The 20692-nt window shown below is 36.5% G+C and overlaps 1 protein-coding gene across 5 annotated transcripts in view; it reads left to right on the forward strand.

The window, feature by feature from the left end:
- LOC105468044 (par-3 family cell polarity regulator beta) overlaps positions 1–20692 on the forward strand; it is a 1086746-nt gene that overhangs the window by 720149 nt on the left and 345905 nt on the right. The gene's annotated exons all lie outside the window — the stretch shown is intronic.

Raw genomic sequence — 20692 nt, forward strand, 5'->3', positions numbered from 1 at the left:
AGTGGCATCACCAGAATACCTATGTCAGCTGCTCAACACCAGCAACAACAAACAATGGCATGTGAGGTCACGTGTGGAATTTTCCACTTATAGCATCATGTCAGTGCTCAAAAAGTTCTGGATTTAGGAGTATTTTAGATCTTGGATTGTTGGAATAGGGATGTACAACCTGAACTAATTTCTCCAGACCTATCTTCTAGCTCCAGTTTAGTGTCTAAATCTCACATCTCTGCTGACTCTCATTCATGGTGACTTTTTCTTTATGAGTTTGGTAATTTCCATTTGGGAGGTCAGATTTGGTTGGCTTTAATGTATGAGAATCTTGGGGAGCCTGATTTACATGTGCTTTTCTTCAAAGAGGATTTAGATTTGCTTCTTCTGGAGTACTGGTGGGACACTGCTAACCTGGGATCACTTTTGTATAATTTCCTGTCTGACAGTTTAATTGATTGGGAGAAAATAAATTTGATTTAATACCTCTAAGAGGTCAGTATTATGGTTGCAAGTTCTCAAAGGAATATGGTGATTTTTTTTTTTTATTGTTGTTTTTCCTATCTAGAGCCAGAGATGAGATGTATTTTCTTAGACTGGCTTTGCTTAAGGAAATGTATCAGGGGATGAGGCTTTTCAGCCCAGTCTTCTGCTAAGGTTGTAAGCCCCTTGAGGGTCACTGCTTTAACTCTTCTACTTTTGTCTTTGACTCCCATTTCCTCCAAAACACCACCATTGTGTCCCCTCCCCAAACTGCAGGTTCCTAGATTCAGCATTTACCTAAAAGGCAAAATCTCAAATTGCAAGTTTGCTTGCCTACCATCACTCACTCTTGGTTTTTCACTTGTTTTTTGCTTGTTGAAGGGCTTTCCTTAAGGATTTCCCTTAATTTCATATGAACAAATCAACCCACTTAAATGTACATTTTTAATCTATCCAAGATCTATTTGTGGCATGTGAGGTCACGTGCAGAATTTTATTCATATTTTGAGAATTGATATATTATTGGAAGCAGAAGTCTAGAGTCTAATAATTGTTTGTTAAATGAATGAATGAATGCATGAATGATTGATTATTCTTTGTAAAAGACTGAATTCAAATAAACCATTGGGTTTAATGCAGATTTAACTCTCCTACTTTTGACTTTGACTCCCACATCCTCCAAGATACCACCGTTGTGTCTTTGCAGAATGAGTGAATGAATGAATGAATGAATGATTATTCTTTTAAAAGGACTGAATTCAAATAAACCATTGTGTTTAATGCAGATTAGAGCACACATGAAGCCATACATGGCTTTATTTCATTGGATCTCTTTTGACAAGACAATCCAATATAAAATACTCCTTAGAAATATACAGAAAACCATATGACAAAAGAACAAAGTGGGAAGTGATGGTCATAATATGCTGAGAAAGTTTGAAATGGAAAATTCCTTTCAATAAGAAACCACATAATAAAAAGTTCTCGTTATATTTGTAGTTACAAGCTATGGTTTATTACTCTGTCTAGAGACTCTTGTAATGATTCATTGTTATAGGAAGAAATAAAATAGGGTTCACAAAGGAGCTTTTATCAGATTATAATGTACCCTATCGTAAAGTGGGGAAAAAGAGTCTTATCTGGCTATTTGTAGTCCTTGCCCATGTGGGCCATGGATCAGATACTAGTTAGAATTCTTTTTGAACCCCTGGAATGCTCTTCAGAGTGAATTCCATGTCATGACCACACTTGAAGAGTAGTGCATGAGAAGGCTGTTTGATAAGTCCTTTAGGTACTAAAACAAATCAAAACCAGTCCTATTTATTCTGACAAAAGTCTCTCTCCTCATATGTTCTCTGCTTTGCACCAAATGATTTTTGGCTTTTCATATTTCTAAAGTCTAGATATCCTAATACTTTTGTGGAATTTTTGTGGTACTTACCAGTCATGTAAGACTGTTACCATAGAGTAAGTGGTGAGTTTGGCAAAGAGAATGGATTGAGAATTTGGATCAAGACAGCCCGTAGTCATATTGCTGAAGAGCTACCTTTCCTACTAGAGTTTATAAGGGTTAGGGAAACCCCACTATTTCTCTAGGATACTACCTTGGTCAACTTAAGTAAAACAGATGATGTACTAGTTACGTATTGTAGCTGAAGATATTAGTAGGCTTTTATTTTTCTTCTTCTTTCTCTGTATTTTTTCTCCTTTGTTTCTATAAATTCAAATTTTTGGGCATGGCATCCAGAACTGACTTTGCACACACAATACCCTTGGCTTCAAGGAGGTCATGGATTTGGATCATCTCCCAGATTATACATCTGCCCCTCCACCTTGCATTTCAGAGCATCTGGCTGTAGCAGAGGGGGCAGATTACCAATCACTTCTGTGTTGTTTCAAAAGCATGAGAAGGAGGAAGCACCTTTTCCTATGACCATAACGTTGTTACTTGAGTGTTAAAAGACAACTATTTTCTTGTGAATTGTCTTCAATGAGTTAAGATGCATTTAGTGCACTGCAGTCATAGAAGTCACACTAAGCACTATGTAGGGGAATAAATGACATGAAAAGTCCTGACCTCTGTTTTTGGGAACTTACATGCCAGTTGAAATGGCTACAGCAACACCTGCAAAGAGGGACAACTCACAGGGTCCATTGATTGCTTTACATTTTATTCTCAGGTGCTGACAAATAATTTTTCTTAAAAATTATATTTCTGGATGTGAGTACATACTGGAGCAATCAATTCATTTCAGAGTATATCAGCCGTCAGGGCTTCTTTTGAAATTGCAGGCATTGAAAATTCTGGAACTAGGCATAGAATCCTACCAAAAGACAATATAGAGGTAGATTGAAAGCCCAAGGTACTGCCATGGGGGTAATTCTTTATGAATCTGGAGGAATATCAAGAGTAAGAAGAGATGAAGGAAAAGAGGTGGATATTAGAGAAGATATGTTATTCCCTTCTCTAAGCTCCACTGTGTTCTGAATCTGTACCCAACTATTTCTTTCAGAGCCTTGTTCAATTAGTTAATGATTCATTCTCTTCTGTCTTCAAATTTTCTCTCTTCATTGGCTCCTTCCTTTAATCCAAGGAGGAGTAATCAAGGTGACAAAGGTGGTGGGGCAAAAACAGTGGGAGTATATGGAAGTAGCAAGGAACATAAGAGGAGGTCCAAGCAAAAGCAGTAGATAACTGTCAGTGCAATCAGGAACTATGTCCTGAAAGTCCTTGCCAAAGAGTTTTACTTTATCATTTAAATAGCAAACAGAATGAACATTTTAAAGTAAAATTATGTTATTTCACTTCTTATAAACCTTCAGTATGGAACAATTATATGTCCACATGCAAAAAGAAAAGAAAAAAGAACCTCCATCTATACCTTACACCATATAAGAAGCTAATTTGACATGGTTCACAGATCTTAAATGTGAGTGCTAAAACGATAAAACTTCTAGAAAACAAATGGGAGAAATTTTCATTACAGTGGGTTAACCAGAACTTTTTAGAGCACTAAAACCAGGAAGTACAAAAAAATCAACAAATTAAATCTTTTGAAATTAAAAATGTTTATTCTTCAAAGGATACTATTGAGAAAATGAAAAGACAAGTCACAGACTAAAAATATTTGAAAAACACAGATCCAACAAAGGATCTGTATACAGAATATATAAAAGTTCTGAACCCAAGGAATTGCCAATATTTAAGGATAATCAAAGGCACAAGTAGACTATTTACTAGGTTATTTTAGACAAAGAGTAATGAGAAGTGGAAGAAGATTGTTAGAGAGAATAGGACACAAATGATAAATGTGTTATAAAACATGTGGCAGAGACAGGTGGATAGGACTTGACACTTTCTTATATTTGGCAACAAGAGATAGGAAGGACCCAAAGCTGACCTGAGACTTGTAGGTTAGAACATCAGAAGAAAGGTAGTGCCTTTAATAGAAAGAGTCATAAAGAAAGGTCAAGTTATGAGAAAGAAAATAAGAGTGGAGCTCCAGAGAGATCAGTCAAGGTTAGCAATACAGATTTAGAAGTCATCTGCATTAGAGGTGGTAGTTGAATATTGAATTTGTCCACAAGATTGCACAGATTAAATTAAGTAATAATTCTTTGACGGGGGTAACAGCCATTAGCTTTTTTTGGTTAACTAAAAGCCTAAGATGAAGGCAAAGGCAGTTACTAGAGTTAATGATCAGTCTCATTTTTGCTATTATCGTGTTCAGTGGTTTGAAACAACTAGAATTTTTCTCTGAAAATTAGCAGCTGTATGGAAATGCAAAGTTTCTAGCAGTTACAAATTGGATACTAAGTTAAATTGACTTATATATATATAGAGGCTCTTAAAGACAAAAATAAGATCTTTGTTCAAGTTTTTAAGTATTAGTGAGACATGAGAGCATAGAAGTCATACAATGAAATTTGCACTGATTTTGTGAACATAATCTTATGATTTCTTTTAAAATGCAATTATATGCTTTCTTTAAATCATATTAGTTGTCTGTTTTGATCAACTGACAAAAGTCAGCTTATCCACATTTTTCCACTCAGTAAAAATAAATTTTGAATAAATGATGATATGGTCTTCCTAAAGTAATTAGTAACACAAATATAGTGTTTTCTCTTTTTGTTTTCCAGTTTTCATCTTCAGAGATTATTAGAATATTTTTGTTATTATTTGAAAATTTTTTTTACACACATACATATAAATTACAGGTTTGCAAAAAGTGATTTCATTTTATCTATTGTAAATTGGTGATTCCTGTTACATATGTGATCATAAACCTTAGTTTGCCTACTTCTTGCCTGTGTTTGCTGGCATTAATGCCGAAGTTTTGACAGATGACTTTAACCTTTGCTTTCCTCAGAACAACCAGAGAAAAACAACAATGAAACTGCATAGAGGTAGCACCAATAGCTTACTACAAATAAATTAATACTTCATTTTTTAGGCAAGAATGGTAATTGGTTCTGTACTATTAGTCTCAGTGGTGTGAACATAGAGTTTCATCACATTATTGTGTGTAAGATATATTTATAAGAGGCTCAGACAAAGCAAGGACTTCCAAGATTAAGCACAAAATGTCTATCTATACTCACATGAGCCTTCAGGGAAGATTGGGGTGATACATGGAATCGATGCACTTTCTAGTTGGAAGATCTGATCATCAGTCTCTAAATGTTAGTAACCATTTGGGTTATTTACTTTGGAAATTAATGTGAAGGGCTCTGTAGCTTCTTTTTCTTCCTTGGGTTTTGATGTGCTCATGTAATTTGGACATTGCTTTTCTACCTACGAATGGATGATTTCTGATATGTGTATATTAGGGTGAAATCTCAAGTGCTTTTTGATTTTCTACTTTCAGAGAAAAAGTAGAAATTGCTGCTGATATACCGAGACTTCACCGAAGAGATGTTCAATGTAATATAATTATTTTGAGATCACTTTTCGTTGTTTTATTCACAAAAAGGAAAAACAATATATTATAGGAAAACATTAGTAACAAGAGAGATATCTTAATTTTTAAATTAATATTCAGTGTTCTTTTTAACACAATAGTTATTAGGTGCAAGTTTGATGCTATTGTAGTAAAGTTAAAAGATTATTCAAATCTTTGGAATTTTCAAAGGTGAATTTTATCAAATACATATTTTTAAATTAAATGGGCTATCAAGTAGAGTTTAGAAATCCTCTGTTCATACAGATTTTTATCATTTTGGTACTTCATCTGTGATATAAAACATAAATCTTGAGAGAAGGGCTTTTGATTTTTGTTAAAAGCAGCGTGCACATCCTATAAGGTATCAATCAGAACACTCATTAGAAACATCATACTAAAAAGTTAAAATGTTTCTTATACTAAGATTATATCACCAAATCCTTCAAAAGACATAGCTTCTTATCAGATTGTTCTTTGCCTTTTAGACTTCCATTTCAAGGAAGAAAAAGTAATTTTTGACTAAATGTCTATTGATTTCATGTCTCCGAGACCCACCAAATAGAGTTTATTCAACACTAAAATGCAGTTACCTCTAGAATAAATTTTGAAAGCTGAAAGGGAATTTGGCAACTGTTTAACTCAACACAGAAAATCCACTGAATTTAGAACAAGAAGTAAAGTGAACATTATTTTATTTAATTCAAGATGCAGCTGTATTTTAAGAAGACATAATAATGAGATGGCAACCCAAAATAAATAAATGAAAATGAATTCTGTTTTCTAAGCTCCTAACTCCATGCAAACATTATAGGTCAAAAATACAATTATTATAGTCTTAATTGGAGTCATAGCAACTTGTTGCTTAATTTATAATTTCCCTGTAGTCACATATACTGACATATAGTTTTGAGAGAGTTAATACATGGAAAATACTTAGCTTAGTGCCTAGAACACTGAAAGTACCCAGTCAGTGGTAGCAATTACTGTGGTGTTTGTTGCTATTTTCTATTGCATTCTTGTACCTCTTTTGACCTGTCTCCCTTACTTCACTCTGACTAATTTCAAGAAATATGATTTTGGCTTAACTAGAATTGAACTACTGATTCCATTCTTTTAGCAATTAAAGGATTCTTTTCAATATTTGGTCTCTGATTCAACCAGGAAAGAAGAGATGAGAAATGGTGGTGTTCTTTTTGTTGATTTGTCTGGAACCTGTGGTTTTCAGACTCAGGTTGAGGGAATATAAGTGATTTTCAATGAGATATGCCAGTTTTAGGGCTTGTTATTGACTTGCCCCTATAGTCAGGGCTGTTAAAAGGATTTTCAACAAAAACGATCTCATCCTCAATCTTAATATGCAAAAGAAGACGACAATAAAAGACAACAAGGCATTCCTCCCAAACAATCTGAAATATCTGCAGTTTATTTTTTCAGAGTTTTTACTAAAACTCAAGCTAGTGTAGCTCATTTTGAAAATTTACAAATGCATACTTCGGATTTATTTTCAAAGGGGAAAAATCATTCTAAACTTCCCTGTTTCTTATTTTTCTTTTACAGTCCCAATGCTATTTCTCCATTTCAGCCAACACTGTTAACAGACTCTTTTAACATTTATATGCTCTTGCAAATTATGGCATAAAATCTATTTCTTGACTTCTTGCTATGTACTGATATTGTATAAGGTACTGTGAGGATCCACAAAATTAAAAGGCATAGATTTCAGAGAGGGTAAAACTTACACACGGGAAACAATTAAGATCAAGTGATTTATAAACACTAACCTCTGATTGTGTGACACAGACAATAGGGCAACAGGGCTCAGAGATGGGCAAGATCAGCGGGGCTGTATTCATCAAGGAAGGATTTGGCTTGAGCTTCAGAAGGATTGGTTGGATTTGGATCACTATAGAAGAGAGGGGAAGGCATTCCAGGCAGCAGGGAGAGCAAAAGCAAGCTCAAAAGCAGAAATGTCATGCAAATGTCATGGTATGCCCTAATTTTAATGACTCCGCAGTCCTATGAGGTGACTTTGCTCTCATTGTAATTTGTATCAGCAGCAAAGGATTCGAGTTTACTAGCTGACTTCATTTAAAGAAAAGGAAGATGGGGGTGAAGATAAAATAAATACATTCAACAAATATAATAGTCAATAAAAATATGAAAATTTAAGGTTCTAGCTATTCTAAGCATGTCCTTCAGTCTGACGCTTGGTTTTAAGAAGGTAAAATTCTTAGGGCATCATAAAGAACCTCAAACATTTAAGATAACTAATCTAATCTCTAAACCAGAGGAAGGATGTTTTTCTTAATACTGTAATAAAAGAGGCTGCCACCATATTTTATATGGCACCAACTCTGTCAGCTATTAATCAAGTTCTTAGGCTAAACTTCAGGCCTTCTCTCATCCCGGAGCCTTTAGCTAGTGAGCCCTAGTGAACACAGCCATCATTCAACTGCTTGCCTTCTCCAGTGAGAAAGAATGCTGACACAGAAATGTTTTAGAGTCAACTGGAAGAACTCATTAATACGAAGCCCAAGTAGGAACTGCTGATCATCAGGATCTGATCACAAAGTAAATTAGCGGTTGTGCATCACGATGTCTTGTGATATACATGCATTAGTGAAAGTAAATAAGCATGAAGACAGACCGATTAAACTCACTCATATAATTGGTTTTTGAGAACGCTTCCAATATATTGGGAGAAAAATAACCATCAACTTGGAAATCAAATTGCCTTTTTTTTTTAAACACTGAAGAAAAGAATTGTTAGAGGTTTGAGGTAAAAGATCCTGGCAGAAGCCAGTATTGATTCAGATTACTGGTCAGCCCTCTTAAGATTCTGTGCTTCTCTGGGTGTTAAAAGTCCACTGGAAAAATAAAAGAAAGAAAATTGAGTTTCAAGGATGTAGAAAACTCTGATTTGAAATCAGGTGGAAAGTGCTCTAATGCCACTAGGGTTAGGAGGCAGTAATTTGCAGATAAAAAGTAAAAATACAGGTCTGGAAGTGGTATATTTAAAATTTGACTTCTGAGATATATGATGAGTACAAAATAAGTTTTAAAATAAAGTATAATTTTGAGGAAAATAGTGCCAATTTGACAGAAGAGAAGACTTCTCAACTCTTTGGGGAAAATATTGAAATGCATGGTTTTAAGTGATGGCTAGAATAAAGGTGGAAGGAGGAAAATAAATTAACTCATTTTAACAACCTCATTAATAAGGTAGTAAGAGTCTGTCTTAACAGTGACATTATTTGTGAACTAGAATTTCGCAAAAGGAAGAAAAGATTATAGTCTTGAATAAAATGTGTACCCAAGTATGAATAAAATAAGTATAAATTATTCATTTTTCAAAAACCTGTGAGGCTGAAAGAATAGATATTATTCCATTTTGTAGATGAGAAAATTGAGGTTTTGAGGCAAATAGTAGGGAACAGAGTCTATATTTGAACCTAGGTCACTTTAGACTTGTTTAAATACATAAATCACTCAAAACTCAGAATTTTTGCATTTGACTTCAGATAAACAGACTGGAAAAATTCCTACCTAAACAGAAACTAATTTTATTATACTTTTCTAATTCCTCAAACTTAAGTTCTCAATGATTGGAGGTGTCTTGGGTATTTTATTTAAAGCTTTTTGGTACTTAACCTTTGAAAATAATGACACACTCGTGATTAAATAGACTTCTTTCAAATTGTTTCCCAATTTCAATTTATTCATTTTTTTTTTTTACTAGTGATATCATTCATTTGTGATAAAGAAAGCAAGGAGGCTTTTTTAGGTAATGTCTTAGGAGTAAGGAGAGAGAAAGCAAAGTTAGTACCTTATTGAGATTTCCAAGAACTTTTATATTCAGGAATTTATATTCAGGAATTTCATTGATTTTTTTTTTAAAGTTTCTTCAGGGGCAATTGGGCTCCTGGGCTGCTGATTCTCAATAACCACACTTATACCTGACAAACAAAAATGCATTACTCTGTGACAAGGCATAATTAGTAATTTCCCACTGAACTGGAATAGTCATTTTAGCTGTCAGAAATATTTCTTTTCCTAGTAAGAAAATTCACTTGCAAAAACAAATTAAGATCTGAAGAGTACTTACCATGTTGAGCAAGCAAGGGGAAATGGATAAGCTAAAAGGCAGCTATGTGCTTCTCTCCTACTGGCACGTATCATAGACTCAGTATTTTCTAGGGAATTATCTGGATACTCTCATCAATATATCCTAATTCACCAATATCAGTATAACACGTAATTTTTTTCGCTAGAATAGAGCAAATAATAACTGAAGATTTTAAGGGACAACTTCAGACCCCTTCAGACAATAATGCCTAAATACATTAAAATGACTAAAGGAGTATAATTGGCTTGTTTGTAACACAAAGGATAAATGCTTGAGGGGATGGAGACCCCCATTCTCCATCATGTGATTATTTCACATTGCATGCATGTATGAAAACATCTCATGCACCCAATAAATATATGTACCTACTATGTACTCAGAAAGTGAAAATTCTTTAAAAATTTTTTAAAGTAAAGAATATCTTGTCAGTAATAATAATATCTAAATGCAGGACTAAATTAATTCATAATACAATCTGTGTTGGTTAGGAATGCTTTAGGCTGCAGATAACAGAAAGCCCTATTTTGGTGGCCAGGCACAGTGGCTCACGCCTGTAATCCCAGCACTTTGGGAGGCCAAGGCAGGCAGATCACAAGGTCGGGATTCGAGACCAGCCTGACCAACATGGTGAAACCCCATCTCTACTAAAAATACAAAAATGAGCTGGGTATCATGTCACACGCCTGTAATCCCAGCTACTCAGGAAGCTGAGTCAGGAGAATCGCTTGATCCCGGGAGGCAGAGGTTGCAGTGAGCCAAGATCACGCCACTGCACTCCAACCTGGGAGACAGAGTGAGACTCCGTCTCAAAAAAAAAAGAAAGAAAGAAAGAAAGAAAGTCCTGCTATTGGTGACATAAAGAAGTAAAGTTCCTGTTTCTCACCAAGTAAGTAGTATTGATATAGGCACCTGCTAGCAGGGAAGAGGAGGGAGATTTCAGTGGATATCAGATTGGTTGTATCTCTGATTCTCTGGGCTTCTTCCATTTGACCATCTTGCAGTAGATCTAGACATAACAGGAAGGGATAAAAGGAGGGAAAAGAGAGCGCCAGCCTTATTTATCTTACCAGTAAAAGCTAAGGTCTTCCCCCAGAAGGCTCTAACACATTTCCACACATAGCTCATTGTCCAGAATTGGCTCATTGCCAATCCTGGCCTCAAAAGCTGGGAAGTAAGAATATACTGGATTTTCTAGCCTCTCCTCCAGAGGCAAAAAAGGAAAAAGGTGTCTGGAAATGGGGGTGGGATGACCAACCAACAGAGACTGCTATGCCACAAAAAATAATACATTCTGCCATTAAAAGGAACTTTACCATGTATTACATTACCCTGATACCATGAGCTTACCTGAAGTGTACCTTAAATAATCACTTGAGGAGAATTTCTATATATCCAAAAATAAGCAGAGAAAAAAAATTATACTCTTAAGGATTTCAGAAGCTGGACTTTGTTCCAGGCGTACTTTCTGCAAAGTGATTTAAATTCAAGCCTCAGCAAAATATCAGATTGCTACCATGCAAGGACCTTCAGAGTCACTTGATATTATAGGAAACCGCAGTGTCATGCATTTGCTACAGTGGATGATGCTGGGACACCCCCAAATCCCCTTGTCTGAAGGATTTTATTCACTGAAAGAAGTCACTGATATGTGATCATGATTGATTGCTCAACTTTTAATTAGTGACTTATGTTACAAGTAAATATACCATACATATACACACACACAGACACACAGACAAATACACGCAAACACAGTAGAATTTCTGATCTACATGAGACAGCTATTACCCTAAATTGACTTAATTTCAGCCCAAAGCAGAAATATTTGCTCTTTTGGAAAGTACGTGAGCTTAGTAAAATGTATAGTTGTGAATATTCATTTTGATACTTAGCAATAACTTTTCATATCCTCATTATTATTGCCTAGTATTTCCTTCAGGGGCCCCCAAATGTAGATCAGGAATGCAGGTTGGAAACCACTATCCTCAACTTTCCACTGATGCTCCCGTATTGCTTTTAAAGGAAAACGTATCAGACTTAAAAGTTATTTTAATCTTAAATTAGCTACATCTTAACAGCATAATTAGCCTTTTATACCAAGATTAGTGAAAGATGCTCAGCTCAGCGCGGTGGCTCATGCCTGTAATCCCGGTACTTTGGGAGGCCAAGGCGGGTGGATCGCTTGAGGTCAGGAATTCGAGACCAGCCTCGGCAACATGGGGAAACCCAGACTTTACTAAAAATACAAAAATTAGTCGGGCATGGTAGCACGCACCTGTAGTCCCAGCTACTCGGGAGGCTGAGGCAAGAGAATCGCTTGAACCCGGGAGGCAGAGCTTCCAGTGAGCCAAGATCGCACCACTGCACTCTAGCCTGGATGACAGAGTGAGACCCTGTCTCAAAAAAAAAAAAAAAAAGATGGTCTATTTTTGTCTTATTCTCTAAATAGATGATAAAAAGCTTGATACCTATGAGATTTTGCTGAATTTGATTTTTCAAGGAAAATATGGCAATATATATTTTACCACCTTGTTATATATTTTCTTAGTTCTATTTTGGATCACCTGTCCCCTCATTTCTATAATTATTTTCCTCACAATTATATTTGTGTTTGATAGACCATATTTGCCGTAAAGAAGAAGCACTAATAGCTGGTGTTAAAATAGGTAAACTGTAGTATCTTGTGTATAAGGACCATTGAATACTTAGGATTACTTGTTTTAACAATTAGGATGTGTGTGACTGTAAATAACAGATAATTGATAACAGTGGCTTCACTAAAAAAAGGGTTTCTTCTTGTCTGACATCAAGGAGGACAGAGGAGGCAGGCAGGCCAGGGTTGGTACAGTTGTTCAAATAAGTCATCAAATCCCCAGACTTCTTCTGGCTTCCTGCACTTCCATCCATACCATGTAGCTTCCAACCTCATGTTTGTGGGATGGCTGCTGCCCCTCCATGTGCCAGGCAGGAAGGAGGAGGACAGGTGAAGGGCAAAAGACAGAATTCTGCCCCTTTTATTTAGAAAATAATTGCTGTCCAAAAACTTAATCTCAGATGCTTCATGCATGTCTTATTATTCAAAACCACAACATGAAAACAAAAACCGCATGAATATCTGGAGAGGTGAATATTTTTAACTAGTCAGGTTGCTACTCCAAAGTCAGGATTTTGTTAAGAAGAAGCTGAAAAAATATTTGGCATAAACAATAAGTAGTTATAAATGAGACAGATAAGTTAGCCAAATCAAAATCGTCCTCTTTATATTAGTTTTTCCCCTAAATTTAACTTAGAATACCTTAAGTAATTAGAAATAAAGTAGTTTTTCAATGTAGACATTGAAAATTATCTGTAAACTAGTTCAGTGTTCTCTGAACAGCAACTAACACATACACTGCAGAAATTTCATGAATATTAAATTGTGTTGATTGCTTCAATGTTTTTTCTTAACCTAAATTTTCACTTTAACAGTTACAGCTAACTATTCATATATACAATCAACTCTCAATTACCAAAGGGTGAATGCCCTGAATTCCCCCTATTGTTGGAAAACCTGGCTATCCATTTCTTCTTTGCATTGTCACCCAGTGGAAAGTGTTCACTCCTTTGTTATACTTGCTGTGAATTCTACTCCTTCACCTAACAAAGCAATGCCAGAGCAGAAGCATGTGTGAGTTTTCTCTTTATAGTCAGGTCAGCTGCTGTGGAGGGCCTTTCCCTCTAATGACCAGCTCCTCCTTCAGCAGAAGTATAAAGCGTGCAGGTAGCTGTCTAAAGGAGCAGCTACTCTGGGGCCAGACTTCTCAATCTTGAACATGAATCCAGATGAGAAATACTGAGTAAAAATATAAAATGGATTTGCCTAAGAGTTCGCTAACTCCTCCTAGATCAGGTCTTCACTTTCTTCTTGGAGATGTCATGAGTTTACAGTATGGAAAACACTCTACTTGTTTATTTCATCAGTCATGTGTTCACTTGACCAACACCTGTTAAATGCCTACCTTGTGCTGTATATCATGCTGACTCACAATGCATATAGTCGCACTGTATTTTGCAGCCAAATTTATTAATATTTGTAAACATAGTTAGAAGTTTTACTTTTGTAAGTTACCTATGATCTTTAACTTTTGTTACAAGTCCACCAGGTTGTACAGCTCTATGGTGGGGGTGAGGGGCATTTACAAAGGCTGCATGTGAATCATGTCAGCAGTCCCCCAGAGGTTGCAGAGTACACAACCCCATGAGTGTGTGTAGTTACTCTGGTTACTTCATTGCACATTTGAGGATTGGCTCCTGTTTTGTGTTATCCATATTATTAGCTCAGCTCATCTAGATCTGGACAAATATAATTTTTTTTAAGTCTATTTTATTTTCCCTCATATATATTTGTGTGTGTGTATGTGTGTATATATGTCTCTCTTAATCTTAGATAAATTACTATTGCCTATAATTTTCATATATATTATAACCTCTGAAGAGAATTTACTACATATATTCTTTCTATTCTTTATTTTTTTGTGTGAATAGGCAACATGTTTACCTCCCTTCACTATAGCATATTGGTATTAGGATATACTATATACATGAAACTTAGAAAATTTGCAAGAAAAATCAGCTGATTTCATTCCTGATATGTAAAGGAAAATATTCCATTCCTCAAGTGCTTTTAGAAAATTATATTGCAATGACTTTAATATTACTGAGGAAGAAACCTGTAGTAATCTTATTCACCTCATTGGTAAGTTTTTGCAATATTTATTATTAAACATTAATTATTAAATATGAATAGAATTAAATGTGTGGTATATCACTTTTTTTATTAATAACTCCTTTCCTGGTATCCCTTAATTTACATGGTATACTTTTACATTGATTTTTTTATAAATCATTTCTACTTACTTTCTATCTGAATATTATCTATCTGAATATTATCTATCTGAATATTAATATCAATTATCTCTCTGAATATTTCTATCTGAATATTAATTCTTCAGTTAGCACCAAATGCAGAATTTATTATGCAACTTTTAAGCCCTCTACAGAAATCATTATATTATTTTATAAAGAATCCATAACGTTTTCTCTTCTCGGCTTTTCAACAAGTTGTCTGTAGTATGTATATCATAATATTACCTTTCTGTTTTAAACCACTCAGAAACCTGTGGTAAAAAGCAGAATTGTCATTTTACCAAATATTCTTTCTTCAGCCAATTCCCATGTTTATCATTTCCTTAATTTTTATTGTCATGTGTTGTAAAGCAGTATATGGCTTCAAAGAGCTTTTAGTTTTATTCTTTACTTGCTTCTAGGTTTCTAACCACTTGTGTGTCTTTTGAATACATGTTTAAACACAAGAGAAAAAGTGTGAGTAAGCCTTGCTTCTGATTTCAGACTGCTTGAGAGGGAAGTAACTGAAGAGGTAATATATAATGACAAATCAAACCCAAAGCCACTGGTAGGCTTCTTTTGGTGCCCTGTTGAAAGGAAAAAAAAAAAAAAAGTCTGGAGTTTCACAGATTAGCAAAAACTTCCTTGTATTTACCATGCACTGAAAATACAATTAACAGTTTGTATGAGAAGAAGAAAAATAATGAAAAGAGAAATTAGTCTCTGAAAAGCACATTCTTATGAGGTCATGAAATACAAGTTCATGTGTCTTATGGCAAAATATTTAAGAGATTCGGCTATAAAAATCGGGAGTCACCACCCTCTTTAGATTGCCCAAAAGAGTTGATAATGACTTCATAATAGCATAAAAAATCTGGAGTATTTATTGTTTTTAATTCTGATTTCTATATTTTATCTATTGAAAATTGAGAGCTGTGGATAAAAAGTTCATTTAGGTCAGGGTGCCATGGCTCACGCCTGCAATCCCAGCACTTTGGGAGATCGAGGCAGGTGGATCAGCTGAGGTAAGGAGTTCGAGACCAGCCTGACCAACATGGTGAAACCTGTCTCTACTAACAATACAAAAAATTAGCCGGGCGTGGTGGTAGGCACCTTTAATTCCAGGTACTTGGGAGGCTGAGGCAGGAGAATTGCTTGAATGTGGGAGGCAGAGGTTGCAGTGAGCCGAGATTGTGCCATGTGCCACTGCACTCCAGCCTAAGCAACAAGAGTGAAACTTCGTCTCAAAAAAAAAAAAAAAAAAAAAAAAAAAGGTTCAATTAGATGTCCTAATGAGAGAAAAGAAATTTAGCAGGGATCTTTTCATATCAATATCAACAGTTGTTCAGATGCGAATACAGGTTGTTCTTAATGGTTATGAGAGTGGTGTTTGCATTAATGGAAAGCAGACATTGTAATCTCAGGTGTGTTCATGATATTATCATTATTTAGTCTGAGAAATCTATTAAGAGTTAGTACAAGTAACTGAATTGCTGCCTTTATTGAGGATTTCTGTTTCTGAAATTCGTAATGTACACAGTGAATTAAATATGGCATACATTAGCCGCTGATACAGGAAGTCATATTTGAAAGAAACAGAGGACATAGAAATGTGGATGGGAAGAGCATTTAGCGCCTCATCCCTCTGCGTTCCTTCCCTTTGTAGTGAACCAGCAGGGCGCCTGGTGCTGACAGCCTTGGCAAACAACCTAGAGAGAAAATATGTCTTCTGAAAAGATTGCGAAATCTCAAAGACCTCCAGTTCCTTGGTATTTATACAGCATTTGTGGTATTTTCCTTCTTTCTTTTCTTATTTATCCTTAACAGAAGAAACAACAAGTAAATCTGGTGAAAAGCTTCACCAAGAAAAGGCTTTCTGAAAGAATTTAAAAGAAGACAAAGGAGTTGCAGGGAGAAGCGGGTTGGCAGTGAGGAACCAGGTGGGGCCTTCGGGAGTGGGAGCAGCACCCACCATCTCACAAATGGCCCTTCTCGGCAACGTTGGGGGATATGTATTCTGGGGAAGTCAGAGGAGCTCCAAAGTGTGGCTTGCAGCACTTTGTCAGCCGACATCTACACAGAAACTCCTGCCTCTGAGCTTCATGTGAAATCTGTAGGTGGAGAAGCCCAAGGGACTCTGGCTGTTAGAAAATTTGTCATCCTGGTAGAGAGACCTATAGATTGGTGGTTAACCACAGGGATATTGCTGTCAGACCTGGGTTTGAGTCTTGGCCCCATAGCTGGCTCTCTGTGTGACCCTTAGTCATGCTGAGCCTCAGCTTATTTAGCTTTAAATGATGAATAATAACAACATCCACCTCACAGGTGGAAGTGGGGTGAGAGCATTTGCGTGGAACACCTAGCTCCATTTCTGGCCCCTAGGACAACCTCCATACCTGCTAGCTGTTATGTTTGAGTGATCCGCATATTTGTAATAACAGGGATACAATTAAACAAGAGTCCATGCTCTTCAGGAATTAAGGAGGGGCAACCTTCTAGGTTACGGTCAGGAAGGTTCCATTTGTCAAACAACACATAATCCTTGAGTATCAAGGATATGTGATACTCTGCTGGGCATTGATACAAAAGTGACCATGACTTCATCACTGCCTTCAAAAAGCTTAGCAAGGAAGACAGGTATATTCACAAACAATGTACAGAATGGGGAATGTGCTTGGGTTCAAATCCCAGTTCTGTTGTTCATTAGCTGTGTGACCTTGAACAAGATATTTAACCTCTCTGTTCCCAGGTTTTCCTCTATATAAATGACGGTAATAATAGCACTCACATCCAAGAGTTGTGGTGAGGATTAAACTTGTGAATACTGTACAGTATAGCACTTAGAATAATGCTTGGTACTCAATAAATATATATTAGTCATTATTATAATACATTGTGGTAATAGAAATGAGAGACCTGGCAGCTTTTCTCTCTTAATTTCTCTTTTGACATAGAAGTGGTTAGGAAAGGCTTCCTGGTAGAAGTGATGTCTAAAAAAATGGCCAGTAGGGAGAGGAGAGAACAGAATCTTAGAAAGAGAGACAGCACTTGAAGAGACCCAGAGGAGGAGGGAGGGAACTGACGTCTTTGAAGTATGGCAATTTGTTCAAAATGACTGGAGTTTGGACTGGGGTGAGGGGAGTGGAGAACAAAGGAAGGAGAAGAGAGGTAAAGTAAGGTGAGTAAGAGAGGCCAGGTCAAGAAGGCCTTTGTAAATCATCCCGAGGAGTTTGGACCTTCTTCTGAAAGCCAAAGGGAGCCCTACAGGAGTAATTCGACCAGACAATCAAAAATCCTGGAAACAGATGCCCAGAGGGAGAAAGTGTATAAATAAAGAAAGTATTGAGCTGAGGGTTAAGCCTTGGAGAAAGCCCATGTTTGGGGAAAGGAGAAAGAAAGGGCACCAGTACCAGAGACCAAGAAGGAATAGATATATTGTGAGAAGAACCAGGTAGCACTATGTTTGGACGCGGAGGGAGGATAGGATTTCAAGTTGGAAGGGTTAAGCAAAGGTAGCGAGTGCTGAGAAGAGATCAAACAAAATGAGGACTGAAAGAAGTTTATTGGTTCTGGCAATTAGGAGGCAATTGGTGACCTTGGAGCTTTAGGGAAGCCTTGGAGCTGGAAACCATATGGCAGGGGGTACAGAGAGCAAGGAGAAAGTCAACTTCCTGGATGACACCTCTGCGTTCTCCAACTTGGCAATAAAAGAAAGGAAAGGATAGAAGTTAGAGTACTTGCAGGGTCTTTACAAGAGACTCAACGGATGATTTCAGTGAAGAGAGTTTCAAGATTTCAGGGACTAGAGAGAACTGGACGACTGATAGGCTTGGGAGGGACAGGGGTCCCTCACACATGAGGCTAAGAAGACAGGTTGGATGCAGAGACCATTTTGAGGTTGAGGAAGGAGAAAATTAAGGAACTTTTTTTCAAAGGTCTGATAAAGAGAAATACAGAAATCGGAGGCTTGCTGTTTCGGAAGGTTTTGAATTAGCTGATGTGGGAGAGGCTTTAAGGACTTAGAAAGAAATAAAACAATTGCTGAGCACTCGAGAGACTTGTGTGCCTCTTCCACAACAAATTAGTGAATTTAATTTTTCTACAAGTCTCCTACAATAGAATGAAAAATTGTGCCTACTTAACTCCTTATGAAACTTCAATTTAATTCTAATTCAGAACTTTAAGAAGCCACTGAACTTTATAATAAACAAGTTGTTCATAGGCCGAACGCTGTGGTTCACACCTATAATCCCAGCACTTTGGGAGGCCAAGGCAGATGGATCACTTGAGATCAGGAGTCCGAGACCAGCTTGGCCAACATGGCTAAACCCTGTCTCTACAAAAAATGTAAAACTTAGCTGAATGTGATTGCGGGTGTCTGTAATCCCAGCTACTCGGGAGGCTGAGGCAAAAGAATTGCTTGAACCCAGGAGGTGGAGCTTGCAGTGAGCCAAGATTGCACCACTTCACCCCAGCCTGGGTGACAGAGCAAGAATCTGTCCCCTCTCCCGCCCCCAAAAAAAAACAAAAACAAAAAACAGTTGTTCATTGCCCAATCTCTTTAATTATTATACTAAATATTTCCCCCCAAATTTAACCTTACTTTTTAAAAGAATTGCCAAAATAAGTGGTCGTGTTGCCAACACATCCTCTCCTTCTACTTCCAATATTGGTAACATTTCAGAATTCTTTACTTCTTGAAATGTTTCCTCTGGATTTCCCAAAACATTGAGACACTATAGCCTCTATAACCTACACGTGCTGGAACTATACCTCACACGTGTTTGTGCTGTTCTCACTGCCTCTGAGACTAACTAACGCCATTGGAGGACTCGTCCTATTCATGGATTTCATCCATGATTCATTTTCCTCATTATATTTTTACATATTTTCAGCTTTTTGCCTTGTTAATTATGTTCATTTGCCATAATTTCACAATGGCATTATTAAAACATCAGATTGTTCAAAGGGTAAGCTAAATGGATGTCATACCCTTTAGAAGAGAGTTTCTCCTTAAATCATTGCTTTCATTTATGAAGTTTAGACCTTAGAATCACCTCTGTGCAATGTGAGAGTCCTCCCCTAAAACTCTGCAAAGCCTCTTCTAAGTCACGTCATGGTATGCAGGCGTCTCCAAGGGGGAAAGGCTGCTTTTGATGGCTCAGCCAGTTCCATTTCAGTGAAGGGACATCGCTTCCCTAAAATGAACCCCCTCTTAGTAAATGCTCTCCATTCTCTAACAGAGTCAAACCAAACCAAAGAGAGGCACGTTGTGGGAAGTAAGTTCTCCAGTGTTTCTAACCATAAAGCTGGGTTTCTGAAATCCAAGATTACTCCCAGCAGGGAGCCTAAATACAGCCTGAAGCTACAAAAAAATAAGTATCCCTATTTTACCTGTGATGTCTATAAATTGTGACCATTTATTTTCATTCCAGAGTCATACTTTGTGCTGAACCATGAAAAGCAAAACTACATTTAAAATTTTAAACCATAAGCTATTAGAGAAAGGTAAGAGTCTCTTTGTGTTAGGATTTCTTCTGTCTGAAGGGAAGAATAGCAGTTGCCATTCTCTGACATAAGTAGCTCTCATATAATACCTTTCAGGGAAAAAAAATTGCTTTAGGACAAAATAACAGTCACTATTCCTTTTTCCCATGCATGAACTTTGGAACAGAAAAATAACATTAACAGATTATTAAACTATTTGTCACCAAAGAAAAGTAGATGGTATTTTTGTGCCTTGGATAATGTTAAGTGGAGAAAAAAAATCATCCAAGGGATCATCTGTATTTGCCCTGTTTTCAAAATTAATTTTTCTCTTTTCAGTGGAATTCATGATTGTTCTTGGTTTTCAGACTTGTGACTTTGTTCATTAGAGCAAATGGCTTAATTTTTATTCCAAACTCTATATTAAGTTTCAGAGTTCAGCCTGGGAGAAAGGAACTATTGAAAACCTTTTTTGTTTCCTTTTCTTTTTTCTTAAGGGACAGCTTTTGTTCTCAGAGAGTATCAAATTCCAATGTCAGTTTTGTAAATAAGTATCTGTTGTCTCCCCAGATCAAGCTGTGTTTGTCTTATTTGTGCATTTATAGTAAAGTAATCTACAAGTGGTTCCCTGATAAAGTTAACACTTAGTTAATTACCCAGAGCCTTGACATGTCCTGTAATTGCCGCTTGGCTAACAAACATTTGAGACTTGTCTTGGGTAGAATTTGTTGAGGCCTAAAGAAGTAAGCTCTTGATGGATGGGGAACAAACCAAA

This window comes from Macaca nemestrina, chromosome 11 (genome assembly GCF_043159975.1).
Source record: "Macaca nemestrina isolate mMacNem1 chromosome 11, mMacNem.hap1, whole genome shotgun sequence".
NCBI classification, from domain to species: domain Eukaryota; kingdom Metazoa; phylum Chordata; class Mammalia; order Primates; family Cercopithecidae; genus Macaca; species Macaca nemestrina.